General features: G+C 34.3%; 1 protein-coding gene across 2 annotated transcripts in view; it reads left to right on the top strand.

Moving 5' to 3' along the window:
- CCSER1 (coiled-coil serine rich protein 1) overlaps positions 1-17890 on the top strand; it is a 1304443-nt gene that overhangs the window by 513299 nt on the left and 773254 nt on the right. The gene's annotated exons all lie outside the window — the stretch shown is intronic.

The following is a 17890-nucleotide window of genomic DNA, read 5'->3' on the forward strand; positions in this document are numbered from 1 at the left end:
CCCACAACTCGCAGCTGAAATAGATCTTAAAATACTCTTTATTAGTTTACTCTTTGGGTAGACATTATTCTTTGAAGTATCCTAGAATGTTAGATCCAGAAAGGAGTAAGGGATGGAACTAAACTTATTTACATAAGAGGGAAGTATAAAGGCAAAGCAGTTGTGATTGTCTAGGTTCATGTGAGATTTGTCTGTACTCACATGACATTAAGTAGCTCATTTAGGTGAATCTCAACAGTTTATGAACTTGCAGAGGAAAAATAAATACTCTTCACATTAGTACATTTTGTTTTACTTGCTAATATTATTAAACCAAATATTTATAACTTGATACACTGGTGGTGATATTTACAATTTTTCAAGAAACTTTCTTTACATTCTTGTGTAAAATTTTCATCTTACTTTATTGAGTGCAAGCCCTGTTGGTATTAAATAAGTGCAGTCACATTAAAATTATTTAGAACAGTAATTGGACAAAAGATATAGATAACCTAGGACATTAATTGAACTTTTCAATGGTACTTAAATTTATTCAAATATGAATTTTTAAATTAATTTAAATGCTGTATTTTCTTGAAATATTATTCTTATTGGTTCCTTTCCCCAAATATAAAGCTTATATCCAACTATCAATTTTAATTTATAGGCAGTGAACATTAGAATTAGATTAGCATCATGCTGAATTTTTTAATTGTGTTTTAATTGAAAATAAAGTGTGCATCTAATCAGCGTAAATAATGTCCACAGAAATGTGCACCTGTGTTTTGTGGCTGAATTTATTTACATTCACATTAACTGAAAAGCTCCTGCCAAGTAGTTCCACATTCAACAATTATTCATAAAAATGCCTCATTGTTTTCGTTATATATTTATCCCATTGGATAAGATGAATATTCTAATATGCTGGGTATTTTACTATAGTTAAAATTAATTGAGAAACTGCTGATTTTTTTAAAGCTATGAACAGAAAGCTACTTACGTCTTATTAAGAACTTACACAACAGCAACTTTCAAAAGTAGTTTACACACCTGGTTTTGCTTTTAACCTAATTATCTACATTTATAGAAATAAACTGTGCAATAAACTATCTAATAAATCCGAATTGAATAATTCTGATAGTTTATGTGATATAAAGATGAAGATCACATGAGCCTGTCCTGAAGTTGGCTCACAGTTTTAGCAGACAGGCTCATAAACCTTTTCAATATAGCGTGACAGTAGCTAAAACCTAGCACTTATTTAGCACTTTACATGTGTCTGTTCTGTTTTTGGTAGTTTTATCTCATTTACTCTTCCCAACAGCCCTTAAGAGTGGGTTCTATTACCATCTCCATTTTACAAAAGAGAAGAATGCTGCCCAGAAAGGATAGGCAACTTGCCTAAGGTAACACAGTTAATGAAACTTCCTGAGCTGAAGTTGAAATGAAGCAGCCTCAATCTCACTCAAAAGCAGAGGTGAACAAGGCTATGGTTGCAGCAGAGATGATGCTGAATTACAGCTCAGGAAATGAGTTTGAATGTGCTAAGTAAGGGCTGCACAGTGATGGAGAAGGAAATTTTTTGGGTTGAGAATCAGGGACCAGAACAGTTAAAGAGCTTTCTGGGAGAACAGAAGAGATTTAGTGAGGGCAAGGAGCTATGAGACCAATGGATGTATGCGGGAACCATAGCAGGTTCTTATTACCACAGCAGAGTCTTCAGAACATCTGAAAAAGCAACCCTTGGATACGTGTTGAATATACAGATTCTGAGACCGTGTCATAGAATCTCTGCAGTGTGGCCAAAATGAGCATCTTAATAGAGCATATCAGGGAATTAATTACTCTGCATCATAATTTTCAAGATCCTCTGCAAAACTGTAAGGTTGAAGATGAGAAGTGTCTGGAGATGAAGCCAGTAAGGTAGATAAGGATCAGATCATAGTATACCTTTTAAATTGTCCACTTTCTGATTAGATTATTTCACAAAAATAATAACATTTCAAAATAATTCATACTAAAAGTTAACATAGGTTAAAAACACAAGAGTAAAGTAAGCAGTTCAACAAAAATGAAACAAAATTTGTTCTTTCATATCCTTAGTTCACTTATCCTCTAAAGCAATCCATAATAAAATACTGATTCTTACCTACTCTTTTATCAATATACTACATTCCCCACCCCTACCCCCAATAAGCCCATTTATTTGCTTCTTGAACAAATATTTAGGAAACATTTCAAAAGATATGACCAAGTTCAGCATTCATTGATCCCTTTATTCATTTAACCTAATGATTCTCAATATCGGTGGCAAACAAGGATGACCTGAGGAGCTTTTTATAAGGGAGTATAAAAGGAGAAAATCAATTTATAGTTGTTTTTTCTTTTTCTTTTTTTTTTTTTTCTGGTATCTGCTATGTGAAAGCCTTTTCCCCCTGTACTCTGGGGAATACATGTGTAAGAAAAGTACACTACCCACAGGGACCTTGAAATCTAGACAAGAAATAAGATACATTTCTTGCCCCAAAAATGTAATAAGTTAAAATATTAAAAGAGTCCCAAAGAGGTGCAGACAGTGTGCTTCAGGAGTTCAGAGAATTGAAATTTGGCTTACTGTTGAAGGCATTAGAGAAGTTTTCTTGGAGGAGTGGGCATTTGAGTTTAGTGTAAATGAGAATGAGATTTCGATAACAGGGTTACTGGAGAAGGGGGTTTCCGAATATTTAGGTGGAGAGGTCATAATGACTGAAAGCAGGTAAGGGGCAGGATGGGATTTATGGTTAAAAAGGATTGTTGGGAAAAGAGCTGATAATTTATTTTGGGAATTGGACTCACTAAGGTAAGTAAAGGTGAGGGAATTTACACAGAAGCTTGTTCTCAGTTTGAGGGGCCTGAATGCCAGCCTAAAGACTGTGGAATTCATTCATGGCCTAAGTGAAGTGTTAAAATCTTTACAGCAAAGAAGGGGCATGAAGAACCCTTTCAGAAAGATCAGGCTGATGTTAGGGTGTGGGAAGGATTGGTGATGGGAGAGACCAAGTAAGGGGGACCTCTTAAAATACAATCAGGTTTTCATTCCAATATAGAGATCCAATATAGAGATGAAAACATGGAAAATGATAGTTCGCAAAACAAGCCCTATTCGGAAATTGACCTTCCCCAATTATTTTGTGACTGTTTCCTTTTAGAAAGTGAAGAAATTAAAAAAAAATAAACGCAATTAAAGTTTCATCTGGTACCTGTCGAGGTCTTGCATAACTAATCGTATGCAGTGTATGTCTGCATGTTGAATGTGTCCAGTTCTGTGCAGGTCAATGGTTAACAATCAGCTCTCCAAAGAAAAATGCCTTAATTTGTAACATTTGCCAATTTCTGTGGTGTAAAATAATCCTTCCCTATGGCCAATTTCAAACTATCAATGCGAATGAATTATCATGTAAATGAACATGAATTTGGGAAGTGTTGGGAGGAAAACTTCTCCTCTACCAATTTAGAACTGACTGGTCTGGGCCCCTCTAATTAGCCGATAATGGACAGATTAACAGGAGGAAACTTTATTATGCAGGCAGAGCTACTCAGTAGTGAGTCACTGAACAGCCGCTACACAAAAAAAGGGGCCGGTTTAGGGCTTCAGTAGGAAAGTAGGGAAGGTTCTGTGGGGCTTTTTGATGCTAATGGGCAGCTGGATTCACTTTTCTGGTGCTGAGGGTCAGTCTTTTCCCAAATAGGGAAACTCCCTAGGAGAAGGATCAATGGAAGCTGTATTTTCTGGAGGCTTTGCTCAGGTTAAGATAATGTTTCTTTCTGTGACTAGTGATTGTTCAGAAGTTCCCAGTTTAACATATTTTTTATACCACTTTGGTGGGCTGTTAATACTTTCAGGAAGAGATGAAAAGAAGTCTCAGGAACCCTGGTAAGGTGACTCCTGCACACCATCACATATATCTCCCCTTAGAATTGTCTTTTTCATTGGGTGAATTAAATTGTTTAAAAAGAAACAAAGAAAGGAACAAATATGAACACCAAAAGTTTCCCTTAACAGTTCTGATCTTTACATAGTAGTGGTGCTGACAGCTTCAGTGATCAGGATTTAGCTATTAGGAATGGACAGATTTTGGTGAACACTACAAGGTTTCTTGATAATTTGAGGGAGTTTAGAAAATAATGAAGTGTGGAAAAAGAGGTAAACGGTATGTGACCCTCATAAAGATTACAGTATGTAATACAGCAAAAATTTGCTAAACAAAATTGACAGTGGATATGAAGTTGAAGTAAACACTTTGTTTATTCTGCTCATTCCCCTTTTTTTGGTTTTCCTTTGTTATAGATTGGTTAAGTTGGTTCTACGTGTATTGTCTACAGGAAGATGCTAGACTTCTTGTCTTCTTTCAGAGGCATGGTGAAAGAATAGTTTAGGTGAAGTCATTTTGGTTTCTAGGTAGCATAAACTATGAGGTGGTGATTTTCATGATCATACCCTAGTGTTATGGGGTTGAGAGAAGAAGTAGGTGTCCTTATTCCGCCTCCTAGTTTCCTGACCAGCGTCTTTCCTGCCTCCCTAATAACTCTTGGTTCAAAGCTGGAAGTTCATCAGACTATTCTCCTTGTTACCCTCTTTATTGTAGTCTTCGTTAGACCCCCATCACACGCTTCCCCCTATTCTTTAAAGATTATGGATCCTTACTCATTTTCATGATTTCCAGTATTGCTCTTGAAATAGTTCTTATTTATCCAAATTGTTGCCTCACCTGAACATCTCAGCTCCTTGAACTTGGGATTTTTCATAACCTTGTTCTCCATCCTATTTCAGGCAGTGTATCCAAGTGCTTACCTGACATCTCCACTCCCATGTCCAACTGGAATTTCAGTAAATTCCTACTTAATCCTTCTATTTGTTTAGGCATAATCTTAGAAGTCATCCTTGTCTCCTCTGTTTCTCTCCTAGCCCATATCCAAACCATCAGGAAATTCTGTCATTCTACCTTCAAAACATATATACTCTTCAACCAGTTTTCACCATCTGTACAGATGAGACCTTCTCCAAACCATCATCAGCTCTCAACATATTACAGTCACCTTCTAAGTGGTCTTTCAGCTTCCATGCTTGCCTTTCTGTGATTTCTTTTAACCTGGCATTGCCACATTTTATTCACTGCAAGTGAGTTACCAAATCCAGCCCACACTCGAGGGGAGAGAATCACACAACAGTGCAAATGCAAGAAAGCAGGGATCTTTGGAGACCATCCTAGAAGCTAACTACATTAGGCAACATATCAAGTTTTAAGTGCTAGGCCTGGCATATAGAATTTAAAGCTAAAAGCTTACTAGCACTCTATAGCAGACAAATAATTCAGCTGTCTTTCAGTTTAAAAGCTGCCCACATTCTACTACCTACCAGTACTTAAAAAGTCCAAGAATGTAAAGGCACTCTTTTCTTCTAGTTCAATACTATACCAGCCAGATCTGTTCATGAAAAGCAGCTCTGTATAGTTCAAAGTCAACCAGCAGCAACTTGCAACTCCTAAGGCCCTGGCATCTGTGTTTTGACTGAGACTATCCATGGCCATTGTCTTTCTGATGTTCTTGGGACCCAGAGGCTCTGCTGAGGTTCCCACAGACCATCACTTAAGACTCACAAGGATGTAAAAATAGCTCCTTGGTCCTGGGAAAAGTCTCCATAAGCCGCAGACAACCTTCCAGGTTAAAACTCTTACAATTTGAGGTTTAAAGCTCTTACTCGGAGCTTAGCAGTAAAAAGCCTACTACAGAACTGTTGAACAGAACACGTGTTCTCTGCATGTGATCCAGCTAGCAAAAGAAAGAGGAATGAACTGAGTCAAGCACACTGAGTTCATCCATCCCAAATTTACCAGCAAGAAAAGTGAGTGATTCTTTGCTAGGCAGAGAAGCTGAGAGTGTAACCCTAGTAAAGTGCCTGCTACATGAAAAGAAACACCAGGAATGAGGAATAAGTGTTCCCTGCAAACTTCAACAATTTGCCTTATAACTTTGTTTTCTTTAAATGCAGAAAATTAAACATAGTCACAGATCTTTGACTTTATGATTTATTTATGTTTATGTTTAGAAACGCCCTCCCCATTCTATAATTGATAATGTTTACCTATATTTTCTTCATGTTCTTTTGCATTGTCTTTATATTTAGCACTTTAATACATTTAAAGTTTATTTGAATGAAATTTAAGGATGTATTTTTCACTTTTAACACTTAACCAATTAGTAAATCACAGCCCGTTAAATAACCTAGTATATTTCTCTATGCCTATTGAAGGTACAGTAAATTTAGAACTCTCAAACTTCTCAAGTAGAAATAAAAATCAGTACATTAACCTTGGAGTAAAATTTGATAATATATGTGAAGTTAGCCAATTATATGCATGTTATTTAACTGAGACTTTATAATTTATTAAAAGAAATAATCACAGATCTGTTTTAAGACTATCATCACAACATTAATTGTAAAGAAAAAATGAAAAGGCAAAAATGTCAAAAATTAGGAGCTTGACAAATGAGTAAAGTTATACGATGGTTTTTTATGCACGCATCATAAAATACATTAAAGAAAAATATTTGATGTGAGAAAAATCCTGAGAATGTAGTCTGCGGCAAAATTTAGAATAAATAATGTACATTAATTCCAGTCAATTACATGTCACAGAAAAAAGACTGAAAAAAAGTCCATACATATCTAATCAGTCATTATCTTAGATAGTTGGATTTTTATGTTTGTTTACTTCTCTATCTACTTACTTATGAATTCCTTTTTCTAGTTTGTACTTTTCATACTTGCTTATCTCCTCTAACAAATTTAAGATAATTGGAGGCAGGGACTTTTTATTAAACGTACGTCACAAATTTGGTTTGTGGTAGATTCTCAGTACTGCTTGTTAAATGTCGTTTATGAAATAAGACCATACTTTCAGTTTGTGGCAGCAGCAGAACGTACTAAGAATGTTCAAGAAGATAAGCTGATAGAGGGATAATAGAGATTCAAGTCACAAGGATGTCCAGTAACAATTGGTTTGGGTTCAGCCTTAGAGGCTAGGAATCAAGGACAGAATTTCTTTCCTTGGGAGAAATAGTGGGTAAAAACAGAAACTCAGCCTTACAATATCTGTACAGTAACTTGGGGAAATGATATAGGAACTTTAAAATTCAAATATCATGCACTTCCAGAAATTGGTATATATGAGTTGAAACTGCACTTTCCTAAAATTGAAGCAAACCAAAAGCAAAATAAAATTAATAAGCTTAGTCATTGTTGAGGTAACCATTACTACCATCAACAAAAATAGGCTGGTTTAAAAAAAATTATTGTTAATAAAATTAGCTATTTCTATCTTAAATTATGTTGCTATGTGTCTGGCATGGAGTAATTGTGCTTTTGGTAGCTGATTTTTAAATTATTTTAAATGAATGAGAGGATATGAATTTTGTCACTATGGTGAAGCTCTAGTACTGCTCAAAGGAGAAAGTGCTTGGACAGTAAATGATTTGTGTTTCTTTGTACATATATAATAGCTTGATGTAAAGCATACTTGGAGAGAATCTAATTACTACTTTTTTCTAACTTTATATTGAACAACAAATCTTCTGTTCTGTAATGTGGTTTCTGAATGGTTCTCTTCAGCAAAAGGAAAGAACACAAATAGGTTGCCACCCTGAGATCTTATGTCAAGTTTAGTTTTCATTGTTAGTTAATATGTTGGGCAATATCTGATTAAGTACAGTCTCTTATTCATGTATTTATTCTGAATCATCCCCGCGAAACCTACTTGTCCCTATTTGAGTTGATATAATTTAATTTCTGAAACTTCCAAACTAAGTACAAAGTCCTAATTTCTCCTGTGGGAATGAGCTAGTTTATTATCTATCATAGCCTGGTAATTTAGGTTACTTTGGGTTTTGGTCACAACCTTGATTTAGCTTTGATTTAGTGACAAAACAATGAAGTAATGAGATTAGTAATTGGGATTGATCACATCAGAGTAGGACTAAGAGTAAAACTAACTTAACTGAATCAGGCATTTATTGGGATATTGTTTCTCTCAGCTGTCTTCAATTAGTGATATCAGGCAGAAAGATTTGAAAAATCTCTGTGATTTTAAGAAGCTGAAATTCAACCAGGGCTTTTGTTTACCTTGTGAGTCTGTTCAAAATGCCTTTTGAGGTAGAGAATACATGATGAAACAGTGGGAAATACTCATTCACTCATAGGATTCACGTGGGTGTGTAAACTGATAGAATCTCCATGCAGGACAATTTGGCAGCATAATTCAAAATTACAGTTATCTCAGTTCTACAGCCCAGTAATTCTACAGCCCCCAAATTATCTTATAGGTATGTATGCATATAATGTAAGGTTACTCATTTCGGCTCTGTTTGTAATAGCGAAAGAGTGGGAATGCAGCACTGGTTAACCTTATTGTGATGTAGCCATAAAATGAAATACTATGTAACCTTATAAAAGAATGAGGGTGCTCATTACATACATATACATGATAATTTAAATAAGGCAGGTTGAAGAACAATATTATAACATGTTTGTTATCCTGTATGTGTAGAAGGAAAAAAAAATGACTCTGTGTGTGTGTGGGGGTGTGTGTGGATAGATAGATAGATATAGATATATAAATGTGTTCCTATTATATACATATAACATCTATGGAAGGTTATGCAATGAATTGGTAAGATTAGTGGGCTCTGCATGGCTGAAGACTAGGAGTGGAAGAGAAATCTTTTCCTGGAAAAAGATGTTGCGCCTTTTGAATTTTGGACTATATGAATGTTATTTAGTCAAAAGTAAATTTATATATAATATGTAGTGTATAAAAGTAAATTTATATATAATATATAGTGTGTATATATATATTTCACATACATATACACTATGTTATATATATAATAAAAAGAATAAGCTAATACATTCTTATATCTAGGAATTTTTTGAGCAAATCTCATGAAGCTCCAAATTCAAAAAGTACATGAGTCCCCCAAAAGTTAGAAAGTAATTTAATAAATTATTTTACTACCACATAACTATTGCTAACTTCTCAGCCTAAAATAGAATAATATTCTGGCTGTCTGCTTCTGTCAGCCAATTCAAATTTTAGATTCTACAACTTGCAACTTCCCAATCATAGTGCTTATTACTATATTAGAAAGGATGCTTAAATCTTAGGCTTACTCTTTGGTGAAAATTATTTGTTTGTGTAGAGATGAGTTATCAATATGTCAAATATATCCTTAGGACTCAGTTTCTTTCTCTCCATTTCTTGTGTTGGCTCTGCATTGGATTTGTTTCTAGGGATGTCCCATCTACTTGGTGGCCTCTGTCAATTCAAATAGAAACACGTTCTATCACCTTAGCAGAATTGGCTGAATGAAGGTATCTCTTTCTCAAAATTCCAACACATTTCTCAGATTTGATCTTCATTTAAATAATTTGGATTTTGTACTTTTCATGTCCGATAAGAATGGCCGGGTAGTCCTTGATTACATGCTGACACCTATTATGAGGCTGTTGGATCAGCACTACTCAAAAACAAATGGATTGAAAGTTTAGGAGAAATCACTCCCTAAAGGAAAATTCAAATGTTGTTAACATAGTAAACTGGATAGGATGTTGGGGAAGCAAAAACATCAGATATCAACTACAAGAAGATATAATAAAGAAAAAAGCCTGCATTTCCATTTTGAGAAAACAGGACTGATAAAAGATGTGATTCAAATTGATAAGGTTGCTGAGCTTAGTCTAAGTACAAAGAGCTAGTCCTGATTTAGATATTGAACTCAGTTTATTGTTACTCTCATTTTGGTTTACTGCCAAAACAATAAACACGTAAGCATGGGATAGACACTACTTAGGGAATGAAGTGTGTAGCATCAGCTTCCCTGTGGCTAATGTGATTCCTCACAGAGTTGGTCCTGAAATTCAGTGGTCAGACCCTGGATTGGAGGAACCCAGGGCTGCTGGCTCATTGCCATTTATAGGATATATCTGATGAAGGACACACATTAGAGTTCTAATATATAAATAATGTTTTTCTGTGCCACATTTAAATGCTCTGCATTCCTTTTCTTACTAATGTTTTAGAACAACAGTATCCAGTGGGACAAATGATGGCATAATTTAAAATCTAAAGGCAGAGAAACATAATGTGTACTCAATTTTTATTGAATGGCTGAATGAATAAATGAATTTTCATAGAAAATTGGCATGTCTAATAAAAGGAAAACATTTTCAAGAAAAGTGGCCCGTTAAAACTACAGAAATCTAAATTATCCTATGTATTTTATCAGTAATAACACCATTGCTTATTTTTTAATAAATTTATTTATGTATTTATTGGCTGAGTTGGGTCTTCATCATGGGCTTTCTCTAGTTGTGGTGAGCGGGGGCTACTCTTCATTGCAGTGCACAGGTTTCTCATTGTGGTGGCTTCTCTTGTGGAGCACGGACTCTAGGCGCATGGGCTTCAGTAGTTGAGACACGTGGGCTCAATAGTTGTGGCTCATGGGTTCTAGAGCAGCAGGCTCAGTAGTTGTGGCACATAGGCTTTGTTGTTCCATGGCATGTGGGATCTTCCTGGACTAGGGCTTGAACCTGGACTGTGGCTTGAACTCAAGTCCCCTGCATTGGCAGGTGGATTCTTAACCACTGCATTACCAGGGAAGTCCCATGATCGATTATTAAAACTGCAAAATACTGTAACACGTGGTATGCATTTTTTACTTAATTTTAGAACTGCAAGAATACATGCTCAAATTAGAGTTAACACATTTAGGTGACCATTTAATTTTATTAGACCTAAAAAATTACTTTATACCATACTTTTTACCCTAATAGCTTAAAAATTAAAATATTTCACCCACACTCAAATCTGTTTATGTACTCAACAGATGAGCCAAATTGATCATGTTTCACTTGAAGAAATCCTTATAAATAAATTTTAATTCCATAGGACAGATCCATTAATTATGCTTTCAGGGGAGGTATAATTAATGGATTTGCACTATAAAATGATGGCATTCATGCAAAACAATTTAACATCAGTTTTTCAGTGAGATCTTCAAAAAAGATTAAAAATTATTTGGTGGAGAGGTTATATATCCCAATAAAATGGTCTTATTTTTATGAAAGTTGGAACAGCCCTGATGAAAGCTTAGAATATGAGTATAATGACAGTTATGTATTAAATCCTGAAAAGTCTGGTTATATTGCCAGGGAGGAATATTTTTAAATAAACTTTTCATTTCAAAATAGTTTCAGATGTACAGGAAAGCTGCAGGGATGGTACAGAGAACTCTCAAGTACCCTCATCCAGTTTCCTCTCTCACCATCATCCTCCCTCAGCAGAGTACATTTATCACAATGAAGAACCAATATTGGTACATTACTATTAACTAAACTCAGTGATTTATTCAGATGTCACCCATTTTCCCTAATGTCCTTTTTGCTATTTGAAGATTTTATCCAAGATGCCACATTACATTTAGTCATCATGTCTCCATAGCAACATAATCTGTAACAGTTCTCAATCTTTTCTTGTCCTTGATAACCTTTACTTTGGTCAGATTTTTGCAGAAAGTCTCTCAATTTGAGTTGGTCCAGTGTTTTTCTCATGATTAGACTGATATCATTGGTTTAGGGCAGGAAGACCACAGAGGTAAAGTACTCCTCTCATCACATTGTATCATGCTGTCTGTATGCTCTCTATAGTATGTTAACCCTGATCATTTGGTTGAGGTAGTGTTTGCCATGTTTCTCCGCTATAAAGTTACCTTTTCCCCTTTCATACTCTGCTCTTTGGAAGTAAGTTAATAAGCACAGCCTGGGGCTGAACGTATGACGTTAAGTTCTATCTCTTAAAAAGGGGGAGTATCTACATAAATTATTCGGAATATTTCTGTAAAAGGGATTTGTCTCATCTCCCCAATTGTTTATTTATTCAGTCACTTATTTATTTATGTATGAATTCATGATTTTTGTTTTATTGCTGTGATTATACTTCAATACTATGTTATTTATTTTGTTGCTCAAATTGTTCCACCTTTGGCAGTTGGGAGCTCTCTCACATTGGCTCATTTGTCTCTTTGGGACACCCCTTCCTTTTATCTTTTGAGCACTTTTGAGCACTTCCTCACTTCCTGGCACAAGCTATTCATTTCTCGCCTCATCCCAGGAATCACCTGATTCTCCAAGGAGCCCTGGTTCCTTTATTAGAAGAAGTCAAGACCTAGGCACTGGGCAATAATATAGAGTATTCATTTAATAAAATTAACACATTCTTCCCCAGAATCAGAGGGAAAATAAAATATGGCTTACATAGAAAAGTATTTTTAATACTTATAAAAAAATTCATTTTCATGGACAAAAAAGCAACTCCCTAGTTAATGAATTGATAAAAAATATTTTAAAACTGAACTTTAATTCTAATTTTTATGTTATTTTACAAATGGCTGATTACAAATTTTATACATAAGGCACTGACAGTATTAAGTGATAGATTAATTGAGAGTTCTTTATTTCTCTATGTAAAAAGAATGGAGTAGTATGTTTCTCAAAGTTATTACGAGTTCATTTTTGCATTTATCAATAGTAGATATAATAGTAGAAGCTACGAGAAGATGTAATTCAAGTTTCAACATTCTTTTCTGAATTAGTAAGTATTTTGTGTCTCTTGTTCTTTAATTTCCCTTTTCTTTGGTGACAGTATATTGAGTGCCAAAGCCCTCAAATATATACTTTGGCCATGGACAGTTGAGCAGTGACAGTTGAGTGTAATTACATTTTCTAACCAAACATTTTAAGCGTTATTAATAATAATAAATGCTATGCCATTTTCTCAAATTGTGGTCTAAAATTTAATCTGGGAAAATTGTAATTAATATAACAAAAATATTTCCTTCCATACTCATTATTTATTGGGGAAAGACCACCTATTGTAAATTGCAGATACTTACTGTTCACTTTCCTGATTTTTTTAACTTCGTATACTTGTTTTTTCTCAACAATAACTTCCAGTAATTCTGGCATCAGTATTGATAGAGTAAGTACTAGGCTGGTAGTCAGAGTTGGTATCAGGATACTTGAGACTGAAGGATTTCAATGAGGTCATTTATCTGCTATTCCCAGCCTCTTAATAAGTTGTCCCTAATTATTCATATACATTTTTATGAGCCATCTCATAGGAGCCAAGAAAAGTTCTATTCGGCCTCCTGGCATTGTTTTCCTCTAGTCTGGTGTCATTTTCATTTAAATTTGTTGTTACTTACTCTTCACCAACATTGTGTGGCAACTCTTTTTTTTTTTTCCCCCAAAATGACCTTCAAATTTATTAATTTTGAATTAAGTTTAGGTCTTTCTTTAGTCAAACACTTCCTGTTATATAACTAAAGGGGAAATCTCATTTGCGTGCTCAAAATGCCCTCTGCAAACTAGAAATGTACGGTTTTAAAGCTGCACATTCAATTGATCACGTTCATGTTGTGAAGGAAACATTTTGGATTTTTAAATGAAGCCTGTATCTTCCATTGTAAATAACAGTGTCATCACAATTCAAATATAGATTTCTTGGGAAGTAGAGAGGGAAAAGGAACAACCTATAGTACCTTCCTCTTGCACCACCCTGTTGTGTGGCAGCTCTTAATATGCCAAAGTGGCATGGCGTTGGCAGAACTTCTCTACGTGCTTAAACAATTTTTATTCCATTGAGAAATTTAAGCAAAAGGGGAGTATGCCTATCTCATTTCTTAGAGTTTTATTTAAAAAAAGCTCTTTTAATTTCCCCTTGTGCCTTCTTTTTCCTCAGAGTCAAAGATGAGTCAACAGTAAGAGATGATAGATACACTGCTCTTCTTACAGTTACTATTCTCCTTCCCACTTTAAGCTTATCTCTCTCCTTCTGCCATCCATCTAGGAATTTCCATAATCACCCACTCTGAGGAGAGTCTTGTATATTAATTTTAAATTTTCAATACTTTACCAAAGACTTTCTCCCCTCCCACAACACACTCACAATCAGATAATATCTCAGTGCTTTAGTGTGTTGTAATTAAAGTATGGTGAAGCCACTAGTAACTGTTAGATTCCCATCTAAGGTGTGAGATTGGCTAAAGTGTCTGAGGTTACTTGATAAATACTGTGAAACTAATCTCTGTGAAAACCTTTGTACTAGAATGTGTACATTACAAATATTAAGGTTACTTAATGTTTGTTAAACACCAAGTAATTGCAAAAACATTTTCAGAGAATAGAATCCTAACTCTGCTGTGTTTTTGGCCATCATATGTTGATTTGAAAGGTTGCTAGAGGAAAACATACATGAAAATCTTGTGAACTTGAAGTAGGACAAGATTACTTAGGTGAAGCACCACAAAAGCATAAACCATAAAAAAAAAACAAAAACGAAAAAGTCAAATAAGATGGAAAGCGTTGGTTCTTTTGAAGACACTGTTAAGAAAATGAAAAGGTAAGCCCAAACTGGGTGAAAATATTTATAATAAATATATATTACAAAGGATTTGTATTCAGATAACCCAGTGAAAGAGAAACATAGGCAAACTATTCGAACAGATACTTCACAAAACAAGATATATTTTTATTTATTTTTAAATTTTATTTATTTATTATTTTTTGGGGGTACACCAAGTTCAATCATCTGTTTTTATACACGTATCCCCGTATTCCCTCCCTCCCTTGACTCTCCCCCCACCCTCTCTAAGATATATTTAATAATGGTCAGTAGGCACATGAAAAGATGCTCAGCATCTTAGTCATTCGTGGAAATGCAAGTTAAAACCACAGTGAGCTACCACTACAGACCCATGGAATGGCTAAAATTTAAAAAAGAACAGGTATAAATTTACCGTAGGAACCAAGTAATTCACCAGTAGGTATTTATCCAAGAGAAATGAAAACATACATCCACATAAAGATATATGCAAAAGCACTCAGTATGGCTGTATTCCCAACAGCCCCAAATTGGAAACAAGGCAAATTCTACCAACAGGAGATTGGATAAACAAATTGTGCCCTTTGCTAAATGATACACAACGTTTAAAAGGATGGACTACTGAAACATGCAATGATATGATGAATTTCAGAATAATTTTGCTGAGTGAAAGGACTGGATCTAAACAAATTCATATTGTATATCTCCATTCATATGAAATTTAGGGAAAGAAAAACTAACCTATAGCATATAGCTTGTCAGTGTTGCCTGGGAAGAAGGATTGGGTGCTGGGGGTGGGAGGGTGGGATGTGTTTGCTTGAATGCAAAGGAACGTGAGGGAACATTTTGAGGTGGTGAGAATGTTCTATAGTTTTGTTTTGGTGGTAGTTATACATGTGGGTACCTTTGTCAAAACTCATCTAACTATATATTTTGAAAAGTTGCATTTTAGTATAGGTATGTTATAGTTCAATAAAGTTGATTTAAAGAAAAAGAGGTTGGAGATGAGGGATGAGATAGTCTGTAAATTTAGGGAAATTATATTTTAAAAACAACAGCAACAAAGTGAGTAGTTTCTTCAAAATTACTGAGTAGAAAGAATTCTGAGGAGCAGTATACATGAGAGAAGAGTGATATTCACTAGAATATCTCTGATATGCTCAAAAGTAAATACTTGGCTAGATTTTATTATTGAACTTAAAGATCTTACTTAATATTAAGTTCAATTTGGAGAAAAGTAAAAGGGAACTTAGCATACCTGGGATAGAAATAGAAAGGGAGAAAGTCTACCAATTTGGGTGAAATAACATTTTAAGTAGGAATAATGCTAGGTTCATATTTATATAATCACCGAATGTTGGAATGAAGCATACATTTATTGGACTTAGAACCAGAAAACTAAGTTTTCGGACACTCAGACAATCAGAATTAGGATCGGTTTTTTATGACCTGTCAAGAATGTCTAGTGTAGTCTCCAGTGGGTCAGAAAACCCACATGTGTTGTATAAGAATTAAGGAGATTCCTTCTGTTGTGATGATTTACTTCTTTTACAGAATAGCTTTTCTATACTCCCATGGGATTTAATTTCACGTTATTGTGAACTGACCATTTCCAAAGTCTCTGAAATATACTAAAAGCCATAATTCTAAATGAAGCCATAATTCTAAAAAATAATTAATGAAGAAAATTGTGGGAGAGCATATATTGTTAGCTTTTAAAAACATCAAATGTAACTTGAGAGTACTTTGTTAATTTGTATTTAGATATACAGTTGCATTTGGTATTGCTGTCAATGAATGAAAGGGTAAATGATTTAAAAAATGAAGTATGGATAAGACATATCTGATGGATTTACTATAGTATTTTATCTAAAGGGTGAATAAATTGCAATGATATCTAAATTACAGATCACTGAAACACAAATGGGAAAGCAACAAGCTGAAATTGAAGATATTTTTATCCTATTTTTTGCTATGTTTTTCTCAACTTGATAATTAAGTGCAGTTTATCAGATGTTGTCCTGTAAGACTGAATTGCTTTTTTAAAACATTTTTTTCTCAAGATTTCCTAAGAGCAATAGAATTAAAGTGTCACACTATAAGATGGATTTGAAAGTTAAAGTGAGAACAAAGTTTTCTCTAAGAATGACATTCAGATAATCAAGGTTACATGATGCAAATTTTAGAGCCTGCTTTCCATAAGTGTTTAGAATGACACGTTTATTTCTGGGAAGTTGTGGGAAACCTTAACCCTAAAAGAAGTTAACCGTGAAGCTTTATTTTGAGCTCATCTTCTTATGGAAGTTAAAAAAACCTTCATCTGATCCAGGCTTTCAAATTTTCATAACTGAATGTCATCTCTGTCTCCTGAATATCTGATTTTTAAGGACATAATACTTTAATATGCTATGCAGAATATCAGTACTTTAGGAAAATCAGATAATTCAGCTACATATGAACTGTGCTCTATCACTTGCTTAATTTCTCATGAAAAAGCTAATGATGAGAGAAACCACTCGAGGCTTGTTTTTCTATTTCTGCAAAAATGTTTCACTCATTTCGTATGGTAAAAATCCTGCAGTAAATTCATTCCTAAGAAAACCTCTGTTTCTCCATTACATCATATAATCAGATATTGAAAGTCAGAAGTTCCGACTATTTCCTGACTTCAATCTAATAAATGGCCAAGAAGCTCTGAATATATTTAGAAATTAGTCAGTAACTAACTCACCTCAGTTATCTGGTGCATGTATTTTCCTGTTTCCTTTAGTAGATTATTCTTCAGTTTTATCTAATTTCCTCTTTAGACATTTTAACTCAATGTTCAGGCTTATGCCAATTTCTAAAGAAGGTACATGTTGTATAAAAAATTATACTGAGTATCTTGGGTCATATGTTTATAGTTCATATCCATTGTTTATGGACTAGACAGTCAGAAGTTATCCTACTCTAATGGGTATTTAAAATGTTTCCAGTTTATTGTACACCTGATTCAGAAGGATTGAAAATAATCTTTGAATAGAAAGAGACGCTAAGAATTTGTAGCAACTGCAGCATGTATTCTTTGAATGTATTCTTTTGTTGGAATTTGTCAGCCAAACTTGTCTACTTGTTCCCTTATCTCAATCAAGGTTAATTCATGTTTTTGCTTTAATCTTTACTGAAAGTTTTTCTGTATTTGTGTCTGTGTAAATTTGGAAATGGAGCTGAAAAACTGTAGGTGTGCATTTTTTTTAAATGTTTTGTTTGCTTATCTACTTAAATGGAAGAACTCCTCTGAGAGAGTGAGTTTAAGAACATAGTAAAATAACTTCTGTTGCTACCTATTATCAATATCTTTTTCTTACTTTTAGAAAAAAATAATGACAAGCTTTTAACCCACATTTCTTTACTTAGGCTAATCTTCTACTTAAGAAGTTTTAATTGATTACATTTCA

The sequence above is a fragment of the Hippopotamus amphibius genome, chromosome 3 (genome assembly GCF_030028045.1).
Source record: "Hippopotamus amphibius kiboko isolate mHipAmp2 chromosome 3, mHipAmp2.hap2, whole genome shotgun sequence".
Lineage (NCBI taxonomy): Eukaryota > Metazoa > Chordata > Mammalia > Artiodactyla > Hippopotamidae > Hippopotamus > Hippopotamus amphibius.